The sequence below is a fragment of the Hyla sarda genome, chromosome 2, assembly GCF_029499605.1.
Source record: "Hyla sarda isolate aHylSar1 chromosome 2, aHylSar1.hap1, whole genome shotgun sequence".
NCBI classification, from domain to species: domain Eukaryota; kingdom Metazoa; phylum Chordata; class Amphibia; order Anura; family Hylidae; genus Hyla; species Hyla sarda.
In genome coordinates this window covers 75,825,725-75,837,905 of record NC_079190.1, presented here as the reverse complement: position 1 = coordinate 75,837,905, position 12,181 = coordinate 75,825,725, and positions in this window count along the sequence as shown.

Sequence of the window (12,181 nt, the reverse complement as noted above, 5' to 3'; positions counted from 1 at the left end):
AGAGGAGGAAAGCAGGATTAGAACTCTGGTCTCCCACACAATACACATTCAACTGATGGCTGCTCAGACCACTGACCTACAGCCAGAACCCAAGAAGAGACATACTCAACTCCCAACCAGAGACCAAACTCAACATACACACAGAAACAAAAGGACGAACACTGCACAGAACGCAGCCATAAGCACACTAACCGGGGAAGGGGCCAAGCCCCGCATCAGAACACCCACCAATTCCAGAAGATGGAGAAGCCAACAGCTGGAAGAATCACTTCACCACTGCCGCAGGCGTGGGACAAGGCAAGTCGGAGACCGCCGGGTCGCGGGCACTCCGCCACCACACTCACTACCCCTCCACGGGGGGCATTGGAGAGGCAGGAGGAAGAAGGGGGGGGGAGATCTGGGAACACGGGGCGGAGAGGTGATGGGGGGGGGGCAGATGCAGTGGGCAGGGGGGGTGTGGTAAGGGGAGAGGTGCCAGCGTGGGCGGAGTGAGAAGCTGGGTAAATGAGAGGGGACGATAGGAGAGCTCAAATAGTTTGCGCCGTAATCCGAAAGAGCCCGCGGTACCCTTGCTATTTTCTCGGATTGTTTTTTTTTTATTTTTTTTATTTTTTTTTGTGAACGCCGTTTATTAATACATACAGTAGAAAAATTGACCGAATATGCTAAACAGAAATGCAATATGTATATTAAATGACCAATATTATTTATTATGTATATCACGTGTATAATGAAATTTAATATTTATTTATTTCTTTTAATTTAAAATTATTTTATTTGAATTATTCATTTTTTTATATATCTGCGTGCACGCCATAGACGGAACACTTCAAACGACGACATATTGTTATACCCCAGACATGCACGCATGAGGAGATACCACATACATGCATGTCTGCAACACACAGATTTTTTTTTTATTTATTTATTTATTTTTTTTAGTTATACCTATATATACATACATATATACACTTTTATTTATTTATCGATTTTTTTATTTTTTTATTATTATTTTCATATATATATATATATATATATATTTATTTATTTTTTGTATTATTTATTTTTTTTATTTTTAAATTTTTTGGGGGGATGGGGAAAAGGGGGCAAACCAAACTTTTATTATTGAAGGGTTAAATGACCTTTATTGACTTAATTCTTTTTTTTTTTTTTTTTTTTTGCAATGTTATAGCTCCATAGGAGCCATAACCCTGCACACGCTGCTCCTAACACCGATCACTTGCCATGTATTAACATGGCAATGATCGGTGCCATCAACGATTGATTGCTCAAGCCTGAATTTCAGGCTTGGAGCAATCAATCAACGAGCGGGCGCGCAGGAGGCAGGTAAGTGACCCTCCTGCTGCTTCCCAGCTGATCGGGACAACGCGATTAGATTGCGATTGTCCCGGTCAGCCCGACTGAGCAGCCGGGATGCTTGAAAGTACATCTTCAGACGCGGTGATGAACTTAGATCGCCGCGTCTAAAGATGTAATGCCGGACATCTGCCCGATCGGCGATGTCCGGCGTAGCATGGGTCCTGGTTGCTAAGAGCAACCGGGACCCCACGGATATAACGCGCGCTCACCTTGTGAGCGCGCATTATATCTGAAGGAGCGCAAATGGATGTTAATAAGCGTCCATTTGCACATAGGGAGTTAAAACAGCAGTAGCCCCCCAGGGGCCGCTGCCTCCAGAGCCAGGGGGGGGAGGGGGGGAGACGGAGGGGAACAGGGGGGGGGGAAGGAGGGGACCGCAAAGATGAAAAAGAGACGGAGGGGGACAGGGGGGGGGGGGACAAGGAAAACAGCAGAGCATGCTCATAAGGAGCATGCCCATAGGGAGGGATAGAGGCACAGGCAGGGGAGAGGGCTTTGGCCACGGGCAGGGAAGAGGGCAAAAGGAACGGGCGGGACAGGGCTCACAGGGTCTATAGTGGGTAGGAGAGCGGGACTGCAAGAGGTCCGCCAGCCTCCCGAACCCGCCTCAGATGCAAGAGGAGGGGAGGCCAGCTCAGCCATAAGGGAGCATGCCAGCCCTCACCCTCCTGCTCCATCCAGGCCATAAATAAAAGGAAGACACATACCAGCCAGCAGTCAAAACTCCGGGTCCTGGGCAGATTGAGGGGGAAGGGAGGCACCACAGCTATAAATACCCAGGGGAGGGCCCCTGAAAGCTCGGGAAACTATTAGACCCCTGATTGTTGCACTCCTTCCCCCCCACACATGGGACATACCACTATAGTTACCAACAAGTTTTTACAGACGGGGGAGGGGGCTAAAAACCTTGCCTGTATATTTCTTAACCCCTTAACTGCTCACCAGTCAGGGGGCAAGCTAGTTATGCACAGCTTGCCCCTCCAGGAAACAAGCGCAGGGGCTCATGTTTTGTGTAGTTTATGGGGGGGCAGATTGTAAAACAAATCAGCTGGAATGCCTTGTGGAGTCATGGTGAGCATATATATACATATACTGTGGGGATCAAAAGTTTGGGCACCCCAGGTAAAAATTTGTATTAATGTGCATAAAGAAGCCAAGGAAAGATGGAAAAATCTCCAAAAGGCATCAAATTACAGATTAGACATTATTATAATATGTCAACAAAAGTTAGATTTTATTTCCATCATTTACACTTTCTAAATAACAGAAAACTAAAAAAGAATGGTGTCTGCAAAAGTTTGGGCACCCTGCAGAATTTATAGCATGCACTGCCCCCTTTGCAAAGCTGAGACCTGCCAGTGTCATGGATTGTTCTCAATCATCATCTCGGAAGACCAGGTGATGTCAATCTCAAAGGTTTTAAATGCCCAGACTCATCTGACCTTGCCCCAACAATCAGCACCATGGGTTCTTCTAAGCAGTTGTCTAGAAATCTGAAAATAGTTGACGCTCACAAAGCTGGAGAAGGCTATAAGAAGATAGCAAAACGTTTTCAGATGTCAATATCCTCTGTTTGGAATGTAATTAAGAAATGGCAGTCATCAGGAACAGTGGAAGTTAAAGCAAGATCTGTAAGACCAAGAAAAATATCAGACAGAACAGCTCGCAGGATTGTGAGAAAAACTATTCAAAACCCACGTTTGACTGCACAATCCCTCCAGAAAGATCTGGCAGACACTGGAGTTGTGGCACACTATTTCACTATAAAGAGATACTTGTACAAATATGGTCTTCATGGAAGAGTCGTCAGAAGAAAACCTCTTCTACGTCCTCACCACAAAAATCAGCGTTTGAACTTTGCAAATGAACATATAGACAAGCCTGATACATTTTGGAAACAAGTTCTGTGGACCGATGATGTTAAAATTTTTGGCCGGAGTGAGCAAAGGTACGTTTGGAGAAGAAGGGGAACAGAATTTAATGAAAAGAACCTCTGTCCAACTGTTAAGCATGGGGGTGGATCAATCATGCTTTTGAGGTTGTATTGCAGCCAGTGGCACAGTGAACATCTCACAAGTAGAAGGAAAAATGGATTCAATAAAATTTCAGCAAATTTTGGATGCTAACTTGATGCCATCTGTGAAAAAGCTGAAGTTAAAGAGAGGATGGCTTCTACAAATGGATAATGATCCTAAACACACCTCGAAATCAATGGAGGATTACATCAAGAGGCGTAAACTGAAGGATTTGCCATGGCCTTCACACTCTCCTGACCTCAACATAATTGAAAATCTATTGATAGACCTTAAAAGAGCAGACAGAAATCTCAAAGAACTGGAAGACTTTTGTAAGGAAGAATGGGCAAAGATACCTCAAACAAGAAATGAAAGACTCTTGGCTGGCTACAAAATGTGTTTAACCCCTTAAGGACACATGACGTTCTCATACGTCTCCATTTCCGAGTCCTTAAGGACACATGACGTATGAGAACGTCATGTGTTTTACCGGCCCCCCGCAACCATCTGGAGCGGAGCCGGTGCCCGATGCCTGCTGAAATCGTTCAGCAGGCATCGGGGCATATTGCCCAGGGGGGTCATTATGACCCCCCATGTCGGCGATGGCCGCAGATCGCTGGACAATTCAGTCCAGCGATCTGCGGCAGATTCTGGGTCAATCGGGTCTCCAGTGACCCGGTGACCCGGAATTATTGGCTGATCGGGGCCGTCAGAGACGGCCCCGAACAGCCAGAGCCAGCAGGGGTGAGGTGGCACTGGTGCCACCTCACGATCGCCCTGATTCGTCGGCCGGATTACCGGCCGACCAATCAGGGCGCCTTCTGCGGGTGTCACTCCCGCAACCCGCTCCGCCCCTCTTCCGGAGGACGTGAGCGGGTGCGGGACGTGCACCCCGGGTGCTGGGGACCCTGTTCCCCGGCGCCCCTGTTGGGATCGGGGCCCCAGGAGCAGCGGCGGCGGCGGAGACGACGAGGGACTGACCTGGTGCAGCGAGGATCGTTGGAGGTGAGTGACAGCCTCCTGCTGTTGCTTAGCAACAGCTCCCAGCATGCAAAAAGGGCATGCTGGGAGCTGTAGTTATGCAACAGCAGGAGGCAGACCACCACAACTCCCAGCATGCCCTTATGGGCATGCTGGGACTTGTAGTTTTGCAACAGCTGGAGGCACATTCTTTCTATGGAAAAGTGTACCTTCAGCTGTTGTGTAACTACAACTCCCAGCTTGCACAATCAGCTAAAGTGCATGCTGGGAGTTGTAGTGGTGCATCTGGTGGTTGCATAACTACAACTCCCAGCATGCCCGTTGGCTGTCGGTGACTGCTGAGAGTTGTAGTTTTGCAACAGCTGAAGGCACACTGAGTTAAGTAGCAAACCAGTGTGTCTCCAGCTGTTGCATAACTACAATCCCCAGCATCCCCAGCCAAAGTAGTATGCCTCCAGCTGTTGCATAACTACAATACCCAGCATGCCCTTCCGCTGTCCGTACATGCTGGGGGTTGTGGCTTTTGCAACAGCTGAAGGCACACTGGTTGCAAAACACTGAGTTTGTTACCAAACTCGGTGTTTCACAACCAGTGTGCCTCCAGCTGTTGCAAAACTACAACTCCCAGCATGCACTGATAGACCGTACATGCTGGGAGTTGTAGTTTTGCAACAGCTGGATGTCCCCCCCCCCCCCCCCCCAATGTGAACGTACAGGGTACACTCACATGGGCGGAGGATTACAGTAAGTATCCGGCTGCAAGTTTGAGGTGCGGCAAAATTTCTGCCGCAGCTCAAACTGCCAGCGAGAAACTACTGTGAACCCCCCGCCCGTGTGACTGTACCCTAAAAACACTACACTACACTAACACAAAATAAAATAAAAAGTAAAAAACACTACATATACACATACCCCCTACACAGCCCCCCTCCCCTCCCCAATAAAAATGAAAAACGTCTGGTACGCCACTGTTTCCAAAACGGAGCCTCCAGCGGTTGCAAAACTACAACTCCCAGCATGCACTGATAGACCGTACATGCTGGGAGTTGTAGTTTTGCACAGCTGGATTTCCCCCCCCCCCCCCCCCAATGTGAACGTACACTCACATGGGCAGAGGATTACAGTAAGTATCCGGCTGCAAGTTTGAGCTGCGTCAAATTTTCTGCCGTAGCTCAAACTGCCAGCGAGAAACTACTGTGAACCCCCGCCCGTGGGACTGTACCCTAAAAACACTACACTACACTAACACAAAATAAAATAAAAAACACTACATATACACATACCCCTATACAACCCCCCTCCCCAATAAAAATGAAAAACGTCTGGTACGCCACTGTTTCCAAAACGAAGCCTCCAGCTGTTGCAAAACAACTACTCCCAGTATTGCCAGACAGCCGTTGACTGTCCAGGCATGCTGGGAGTTTTACAACAGCTGGAGGCACCCTGTTTGGGAATCACTGGCGTAGAATACCCCTATGTACACCCCTATGCAAGTCCCTAATTTAGGCCTCAAATGCGCATGGCGCTCTCACTTTGGAGCCCTGTCGTATTTCAAGGCAACAGTTTAGGGCCACATATGGGGTATCGCCGTACTCGGGAGAAATTGGGCTTCAAATTTTGGGGGGTATTTTCTGCTATTACCCTTTTAAAAAATGTAAAATTTTTGGGAAAACAAGCATTTTAGGTAAAAAAATATATATATTTTTTTACATATGCAAAAGTCGTGAAACACCTGTAGGGTATTATGGTTCACATTACCCCTTGTTACGTTCCCCGAGGGGTCTAGTTTCCAAAATGGTATGCCATGTGTTTTTTTTTGCTGTTCTGGCACCATAGGGGCTTCCTAAATGTGGCATGCCCCCAGAGCAAAATTTGCTTTCAAAAAGCCAAATGTTACTCCTTCTCTTCTGAGACCTGTAGTGCACCAGCAGAGCACTTTTCACCCCCATGCGAGGTGTTTTCTGTATCGGAAGAAATTGGGCTTCAAATTTTGGGGGGTATTTTCTGCTATTACCCTTTTTAAAAATGTTAAATTTTTGGGAAACCAAGCATTTTAGGTAAAAAAAATATATATTTTTTTTACATATGCAAAAGTCGTGAATCACCTGTAGGGTATTAAGGTTCACTTTACCCCTTGTTACGTTCCCTGAGGGGTCTAGTTTCCAAAATGGTATGCCATGTGTTTTTTTTTTGCTGTCCTGGCACCATAGGGGCTTCCTAAATGCGGCATGCCCCCCAAAAACCATTTGTCGCTCCTTCCCTTCTGAGCCCTCTACTGCGGCCGCCGAACAATTAACATAGACATATGAGGTATGTCCTTCTCCTTTTTACCCCTTGCAAAAATTCAAAAATTGGGTCTACAAGAACATGCGAATGTAAAAAATGAAGATTTTGAATTTTCTCCTTCACTTTGCTGCTATTCCTGTGAAACACCTAAAGGGTTAATACACTTACTGAATGTTTTTTTGAATACTTTAGGGGGTGTAATTTTTATAATGGGGTCTTTTATGGGGTATTTCTAATATGAAGACCCTTCAAATCCACTTCAAAACTGAACTGGTCCCTGAAAAATAGTGAGTTTGAAAATTTTGTGAAAAATTTCAAAATTGCTGCTGAACTTTGAAGCCCTATGGTGTCTTCCAAAAGTAAAAACTCATAAATTTTATGATGCAAACATAAAGTACACATATTGTATATGTGAACCCAAAAAATATATATTTTGAATATCCATTTTCCTTACAAGCAGAGAGCTTCAAAGTTAGAAAAATGCAAAATTTTCATTTTTTTCATCAAATTTTGGGATTTTTCACCAAGAAAGGATGCAAGTTACCATAAAATTTTACCACTAAGTTAAAGTAGAATATGTCACGAAAAAACTATCTCAGAATCAGAATGATAAGTAAAAGCATTCCAGAGTTATTAATGTTTAAAGTGACAGTGGTCAGAATTGCAAAAAACGCTCCAGTCCTTATGGTATAAAATGGCCTGGTCCTTAAGGGGTTAAAAGCTGTGATACTTGCCAAAGGGGGCTGTACAAGATATTAACTCTTCAGGGTGCCCAAACTTTTGCAGAGGCTATTTTTTGTTTTCTGTTATTTTGAAAGTGTAAATGATGGAAATAAAATGTAACTTTTGTTGACATATTATAAGAATGTCTAATCTGTAATTTGATGCCTTTTGGAGATTTTTCCATCTTTCCTTGGCTTCTTTATGCACATTAATACAAATTTCTACCTGGGGTGCCCAAACTTTTGATCCCCACTGTTTGTATATATATATATATATATATATATATATATATATATATATATATATATATATAAAACTTATTTAAGTTTTTATTTTTACCACTTTTGGCTGAAAATCTCTTTAAGGATGCGTTCACACGCTATTACTAGCAGCAGGTTTTCATTGATTTAAATGGGTCCACAGACCCACAGTCTGCAATCTTGTCAGATTTGTGGACTGTCCGCGGACCCATTCAAATGAATGGTAGCGTAACTCGCAGTGGGTTTCCCGCAGCGGGAAACTCGCTGCTAGTTACTAGCGTGTGAACGCACCCTAAACCAGAATTGTGCTGTGCACACCCCAAAGGTCCTTGTTGGTGCAAATTGTGCCAGAATTCTGCTGCATTTGCAATAGTGCATTCAATTTAGCACACTCCTGTCACTAGTTAAAACAGGAAAAAATTGCTGGCCATGCACTTTTAGATAGCTGTCGGACAAAAACATGTTCAGCTGACAGCTATTCTTCCTAGCTTTCCTCTATACACATGCATACACAGTTTGCTTGAGCTTTCTGTATGGGGGAAAGGGGAGTAAGCTACTGCCAGACACCTCTGGCAGCAGCTTATCTCTCCTGAAAACAAAAGGATAGGGTATGTTGAAATTCAACAGTCTGATTCTTCTTAGCCCTAACATCTGACATTGAGGGTAAGTTGCGAAACCCCTTCAAAGGCGTTATCCAGGAATAGAAAAACAGAGCTGATTTCTTCCAAAAACAGCTCCACGTATGTCCCCAGGTTGTCCCCCTGAGCTGCAGAACCACACCCAATTTGGAGACCGACAGGGAGCGGTTCTTGAAAGAAATTAGCTCAGTTTTTCTATTCCTGGATAACCCCTTTAAAGGAAATCTGTCATCAGAATCACCCGGACTAAACCTGTTACAGTGGCTTGTAGTGCGGGTGATCCTGATTAAAACGCTCCTTACCTGGTTAAAAATGGTTCAGTTGTTCTTCAGATATCTTTATTTTTAGTTTTCTGTTATTCCCTGGCTTGGGACTCAGTGGGAGGTGTTATCATCTCGGACTCGGCTATACGTCATTCTAGCTGGGCGGAGCTGCCGCCCGGCTCATGAATATTCATGAACTTATCCTCGTAGTCTAACTCCTTTTTCTAGGTCTGGTGGGGAGGGCCGCGCATGCGCCGCGTTCCGTACACCCGGAAGTGGCGTTCTCCCCCCGGCTTCACTCGAGCTGCAGCCCAATACAAGTAAGAAGACGGGCTGCATGAGTGAAAAGCCGGGGGGAGAACGTTGCTTCCGGGTGTATGGAACGCGGCGCATGCGCGGCCCTCCCCACCAGACCTAGAAAAAGGAGTTAGACTATGAGGATAAGTTCATGAATATTCATGAGCCGGGCGGCCGCTCCGCCCAGCTAGAATGACGTATAGCCGAGTCCGAGATGATAACACCTCCCACTGAGTCCCAAGCCAAGGAATAACAGAAAACTAAAGATTTAGATATCTGAAGAACAGCTGAACCATTTTTAACCAGGTAAGAAGCGTTTTAATCAGGATCACCCGCACTACAAGCCCGTGTAACAGGTTTAGTGCGGGTCATTCTGATGACAGATTTCCTTTAACAATTTACTGGTAGGCTGAACCCAACAGATTCAGATATATGATATTTTCAAGCAGCTGTGTGCATTCTCAACCACTGCCTATGGGAGTCCTAGTGGTCAAAATTGGTAATAAGTTGTCAAAATTGGATAACTTCTTTAAATAGGCACTGTCATTTCAACAAACTTTGCATACATCTATATATCATATCAGACAAAAATGCTTACACTGACAGGCAAACTATTAGGCAATACAGTTTGGTAAACTCGAGGACCAGGTATGGGTTGCCTCCAGCTGTGATAGTAACCCATTGGCCAATAGGTAGCTTCTTCCCTCTAAACACCTCTTGAAAGGATATTCCCATCGTGTTTTATGGGTTCTCCACCTCCCTATGGCTTTCAAGAGGTGGTAAGGAAACTAAAAACAGGTAATATAACTCCCATTGACTTTAATGGGAGTTGGGTAAACAGTGTAGTAGCACCATGAAAAATAATTCCTGGAGTTCAGAGTTGTCTCCAGTGTATTTCACCCACTCTCCACCATAATCTTTTAGGTACACTGAGCAGTACCCTTGAGGGTTAATTTCAGAGGACTAAACAACATTCTCTGCAGTAGTGTAATAGACCTCTGTTCTACATTACACATGATCTCAGGCAAACAATCAAAAACTATAAAAATGTGTTTTTAATGTTCTTGGGCTGTAGATCATAAAGTAGTTGTCAATACACGTCTATGGATAAGAGCTGAACAATGAGCATTTGTAGTACGAATGGCTGACTGTTCAATTTAGGAGCTGGTCCAATGTCTCAGAATCATTTTAGAACAATCCCCAAAGGTTCCATAGTGAAAAGGTTTGAAGACCCGATAATAGGGAATTAAACTAACTAAACTAAACTTACCATAGGACAACAAATAGGCCACTTACTTCAAAATGTGAAGTCCTCAGGACCAGACTTTGCCAGGCACTCTCATTCTGAGAACTTATGTATCTCCAACAAAGCTGCCAACTCATTTCTGTTATGTATAGAATATTAATACATCATCCTTATAAGTGTATTATATATGACCTTATGGTTAAGAGGGCTGGGATGTACTCCTGCAGGACTGCCACAACTTGATCTTTAAAGATGTATATTAATGTGTTTCTTGCACAGGCTAATGTTAAAGTGTAACTGTCAGAACTTTTTTTTTATTAAAGGAGAATTATCATACTAAAAACACTTTGTACCCTATCCGCAGTATTAGATTGCAGTGGTCTGACCGCAGGGGTCCCCCACAATCACCTGTACAGAGCCTTAGCTATCCCCAGGAGCGGAACATCACAACCCCTGCCCGATTTGGGGGCCGCCTCGCCCCAAACAATTGCCAAAACGGCTCTGCCATAGAGATATATGAAGGGGGTGTGGCGAATAGGGGTTAAAGGGGTAGTCCAGTGGTAAAAAACGTATCCCCTATCCTAAGGATAGGGGATAAGTTTCAGATCGCGGGGGGTCTGACCGCTGGGGCCCCCCGCGATCTCTCTGTACGGGTACGGCTCGCTGGCCAGATAGCGTGTGTTAACCACCACATGAATCGGCGGCCGACACGCCCCCTTAATACATCTCTATGGCAGAGTCGGAGATTGCTGAAGGCAGTGCTCTGGCTCTGCCATAGAGTTGTATTGAGGGGGCGTGTCAGCCGCCGCTTCGTGCGGTGGTCAACGCGCCCCCTTCCCGCATGCTGTCGGGACTCCGAACAGGAGATCATGGGGGGCCCCAGCAGTCGGACCCCCCGCGATCTGAAACCTATCGCCTATCCTCAGGATAGGGGATAAGTTTTTCACCACTGGACTACTCCTTTAAGTTTTAGTATGACATATCTCCTTATATTATTATTTACACATTATGGCACTGAGTGACCCAGTGACCGGAAAATAACGGTGATTGGTGCTGTTACAAATTTTGTGGGGATTTTTCTCCTTTTACCGCTTATGAAAAGGTAAAGTTGGGGTCTCAATGCAACTCTATGGCAGAGCCGGAGATTGCTGAAGGCAGTGCTCTGGCTCTGCCATAGAGTTGTATTGAGGGGGCATGTCTGCCGCCGTTTCGTGCGGTGGTCAACGCACCCCCTTCCTGCGGGCTGTCGGGACTCCGTTCAGGAGATCGCGGGGGGCCCCAGCAGTCGGACCCCCCGCGATCTGAAACTTATCCCCTATCCTTAGAATAGGGGATACGTTTTTCACCACTGGACTACTCCTTTAAGTTTTAGTATGACATATCTCCTTATATTATTATTTACACATTATGGCACTGAGTGACCCAGTGACCGGAAAATAACGGTGATTGGTGCTGTTACAAATTTTGTGGGGATTTTTCTCCTTTTACCGCTTATGAAAAGGTAAAGTTGGGGTCTACACCAGCATGTTAGTGTAAAAAATATTAAATTTTTTTACACTCACATGCTGGTGTTGCCCCGTACTTTTCATTTTCACAAGAGGTAAAAGGAAAAAAATACCCCCCAAATTTGCAATTTCTCCTGAGTACGGAAATACCTCATATGTGGGCGTAAAATGTTCTGCGGGTGCACTAGAGGGCTCAGGAGTGAGAGCGCACCATGTACATTTGATGCCTAAATTGGTGATTTGCACAGGGGTGGCTGACCGTTATTAGAGATTATTAGAGATTATTACGTATTACGTTTCCCAACCAGGGGTGCCTCCAGCTGTTGCAAAACTACAACTCTCAACATGTTGGACTATATAGTAGTATATAGTATAGGTCAGTGTTTCCCAACCAGGGGTGCCTACAACTGTTGCAAAACTACAACTCCCATCATGCCCGGACAGCCGTTGGCTGTCCGGGCATGCTGGGAGTTGTAGTTTTGCAACAGCTGTGGGCACACTGGTTGAGAAACACTGGCCTAGATGTTGAAAACGCTGCGGGGTAGACAGGTAAGCTGCGTTTAGTCTGAAGGTTGGTGCATGTGCCA